Source organism: Eurosta solidaginis, chromosome 2, assembly GCF_040869045.1.
Source record: "Eurosta solidaginis isolate ZX-2024a chromosome 2, ASM4086904v1, whole genome shotgun sequence".
NCBI lineage: Eukaryota > Metazoa > Arthropoda > Insecta > Diptera > Tephritidae > Eurosta > Eurosta solidaginis.
In genome coordinates this window covers 128,616,771-128,621,035 of record NC_090320.1, presented here as the reverse complement: position 1 = coordinate 128,621,035, position 4,265 = coordinate 128,616,771, and the positions used below count along the sequence as shown (strand labels likewise).

Genomic DNA, 4,265 nt, shown 5'->3' with positions numbered 1-4,265 from the left:
AAGCAACTTTACTAACTTAACTTTACACTCCCGGGAGAAAAGGCTTTGAAGAGATTTACAAGGTATAATCGAAACAGCTGTCGACTTGTCCGTCCTGATGTGACGTTGTTTAAATTTTCCCCAAATTATTAAAAGCAATACGGGCAATCCCCGATTAACTTATACGAACAGAAAACAATTGTTTAATTCGTTGTAGTTCTATAAATATAACAAAAATAGCAACAATACCAAGTTTCTCTGAAACCGCCTTACAAACATGCATAACTTCAACATATAATTACATACTGTTACGAATATTAGCAACACTAAGGGGTACTGCCATCTCTAAGCCGATGCTAAGCAGCGCCCTGTATGCACATCCATAAATCAATCATTATGTATCTAAATAAACGAATCAATCATTATGTCTACACATATGTACGTACACGCAGCGGAGAAGCAACGCACAAACACATGCAGATATCTTATCTGAGATATGCAATTATAATTGTGGAAGTGTTGCTCACAAACACACGCGCAAATGAGAGCTATACACGTACATCTGTAGTTATAATTATAGCAGATAACCAACTAGTAGATTCTAGAACAGAAGCGCCTAGAAGATGCAACGAGGAAATCAAAGAGTATAACCAAGTCCAGGGAGAAGTGGTATGTGAAGTCTTAATTGGGGAGGTCATGGTTCTACACAAATTCGTTGTGGCAGAGATCGTTGATGAAGTCATATTGGGAGTGGATTTCTTAGTTGACTATAACATCAGGATCGATGTGCAGAGAAGGATTATGCAGTATAAGAACCAGGATGTGCCACTTAACTTCAGATGGGAAAAAGGGTTCAGCAGTAAGCGAGTGCTGGTGGAGGAGATTCGACAGAGACCACGAAATTCAAGGAAAGTAGATCGAGCAAAGGTTGACGGAACAAATGGGCCAAACAAATCAAAACCGAAGGTACCTGTGAGAGAAACACTGGCATTGAAAAGCCCTAACGGACGCACTAAAGGGAAGGAAAGAATTTCGCAGAAAGAATGCAAGGGTGGTTTCAAGCCAGGACACACTACTGTTGTGAAGCGACGGAACGATACTGATTATGCAAAGCATATCCGTCAAGCGCAAGCTCTACGAAGTAGTTCATTGGCCAAACAAGAGAGTGTGAAGGAACGAACCAGGGTAATGAGTAGTATGATGAAACACAGGTACGATGAGAACAATAATTCGGAAAGTTTCTTGGCGGGAGATTTGGTACTGTTATACAACCATCACCGGCGGAAAGGTGTTCCATCCAAGATTCGGTGCAGTTGGGAAGGCCCGTACAATGTTGTGAAGAAGATCAGTGATACCATCTACCGCATACGAACCATTGGGAAACCACGGAGTAGAAGAGTGGGACATTTGGAGATGCTAGCGGCGTTTAGATCGGGAGATTTGTCTGATCGGGACGATCAGATTTAGGTAAAGGGCAGTGTTACGAATATTAACAACACTAAGGGGTACTGCCATCTCTAAGCCGATGCTAAGCAGCGCCTTGTATGCACATCCATAAATCAATCATTATGTATCTACATAAACGAATCAATCATTATGTCTACACATATGTACGTACACGCAGCGGAGAAGCAACGCACAAACACATGCAGATATCTTATCTGAGATATGCAATTATAACTGTGGAAGTGTTGCTCACAAACACACGCGCATATGAGAATTATACACGTACATCTGTAGTTATATTTATAGCAGATAACCAACTAGTAGATTCTAGAACAGAAGCGCCTAGAAGATGCAACGAAGAAATCAAAGGGTATAAAAGGCCGCAACGGTAGAGGCGCTACAATCAGTTTCGATTAAGCACGCTATCTGTCGAGCAATAGTAGATTTATTTATTGTGAAGTACTTGAATAAAGGCCATTTTGCATTATTAAATAGTGGAGTTATTTATTCAACAGTTTAGTGATTCGAACTTAGCAGAAGGTTGCAAATAAGAGAATTTCCAGTAAATTCGTTACAATACGAAGTATGTGATGTGTGAAAGAATATATGAAAAAGAAGGCAATTGGGAAAAACTTTACAACAACTAAGGAATGACGTAGCTGAATGCGTTTGTAACCATTTTAACTATCGTAGGTGTGCGTGTTCTACTCCCACTCCCGGGAGAAAAGGCTCTGAAGAGATTTACAAGGTATAATCGAAACAGTAGTCGCCTTGTCCGTTTTGATGTCACGTTGTTTAAATTTTCCCAAATTATTAAACAACTTTACTATCATTGAAAATTTCCCAACGTCCATCCTTTTGTATGTGACATACATAATGTCCAACTTGAGCTGAATTTCCCATATGTGAGACAAATCCTACAAGTTTATGCTTTCCCACGCCATGGCGGTATGTTTTCTTTAATGCAGCAGAAGGGTTGTTACTGCCAACTTGATTTGTGTTTGATTGTCATCTGTATCCATGTCATCAGCATGTGAAAAAATCCAATCTGTTGCACGTTCGATATTACCATCAGTAGCCTTGAGTGCTTTGGTTGCTTGCCGCTTTTCAGAGCCCATACTCATAAGCATAGCAACACCTTCTGGATTTGCAATGAAGTCAATCGTCGTTGCACTATTCGCAGGCAAGGTGAATGGTTCTAAAATATCATCATCTCCAATATTTTCCATTAACCAATTTGATGCAGCTTCGAGACTTATATGTTTCGTATGAAATATCGAGCGTTTACATGCTTCTGCTGGAAACCTCATTTGCAGAAGTTCGCCTATTAGATTTTCATCAAATGCGAACTTAGGTTTATCGCCTGCATCTGGCAGGGGTTGCTCATGCGATTGCATGCCACTGGCACGCCAACTGCTTAAACCTAATTCAGACATATGAATGGATACATCTAGTTTTGGATACCCAATCAGCGCCCAACGTAAATTTACGCAAATGTAGCATTAAGAAATCTGGCATATTTACGATGCACGTTGTTTTTTTAGCGGTCGTCACACAATTTGCAGCAGATGAACTCTCAGCATTTTTAAGCTCTAAATATTCTTCCGCTTCATCAAAACTAGTACTATCTCTATGCAACCGCTTGTCCATATGCATTTACTGCAGCAGCTGCTGAATGCTCCTGAACGCCATAGCCGCACATTACATTGAGTAAGTCAGACCTAATGCCAGTAGCACTAATATAGCAACGGTAAGGGACACCATAACGCTCCACGGATGGTGATGAACAATTAAAATATTCATTATTACTCCAATCTTGATAACCAGAATTGCTGAGTCCACAACATTTAAATTCAAGTTGTGCAAAATCGACGAGTTTGCATATCTGGGGCATCACGATACGAATGGATAATTTTGTCAGTAAATTTATCTTCTAAGAATTCATATTATGGGGAAATATAAATCCCATTATGGCTACAGCTATTTACAGAAGAAAGAACATTAATAAGCACATAGTATACAATTTCAACAAAAAGTATTTTCACGGAATGCACCCAAAAATCCAGCAAAGCTAACTTCAGATATTAAAACTCCCATAAGCATTAATACCAATGATATATTGAGTATAACGTCGTGAAATGTTTTCAAACGCACCCATCCTGTTGCTTCCCATTTGTCCATGAAGGCATACCAAGTAATAGACCGCCAGATAGCCAAAATATAAAATTAAGCATAAAAATCAAATATTTTACACATGAGCTGTCCTCAGTGAAATTTAGCAATATTCGTGGATGCATGTTACGTATTTCGATGCCACTATATCCGACACCTCCCCCAGGATGACGATAGTTACTCATAACTACTTCGGAAAATTTCCGTGGTACTTAGTATTTAAGGTTTTATCTTGTTTTTCTATTTGTAATAGCTCGTGGGCTTATTTTAAATACATTTTTTCATCAAGGTATTTGCACTTTGGCAGCAAAAATCCAATCGGCTTTAATGCATTGCAGAAACATTGTCCTGAAAATATCAGAATAAGGAATTAATCAAAATGATAGTAATAAGAAATTACAAATAAATTACAATACTTACCGCTCTGCTACCGTACAAGCTCGTGGATTTTTTCACAATGACATTTCTCATTCAGGAAATGCCTTACCCATTGTGTACAATACCAAGTGTGTCAACTAAGCGATAAACGCCAAAACTACAAACAGCCTCGCTGACCTGATGCAAATCTTAGGTCTAGAGTTGCATTTTTGGTATGTACGACTACTTTAAGCTGAGTTGCATTTAATAGTTTAATAAAACTTTGTTGTATTTACAGATAGTATAGTTGC

General features: G+C 38.9%; 1 pseudogene; it reads right to left on the bottom strand.

Moving 5' to 3' along the window:
- Positions 1–3,017: 3,017 nt before the first annotated feature.
- On the bottom strand, positions 3,018–3,722 carry LOC137241643 (tetraspanin-33-like; annotated as a pseudogene).
- Positions 3,723–4,265: the final 543 nt, after the last annotated feature.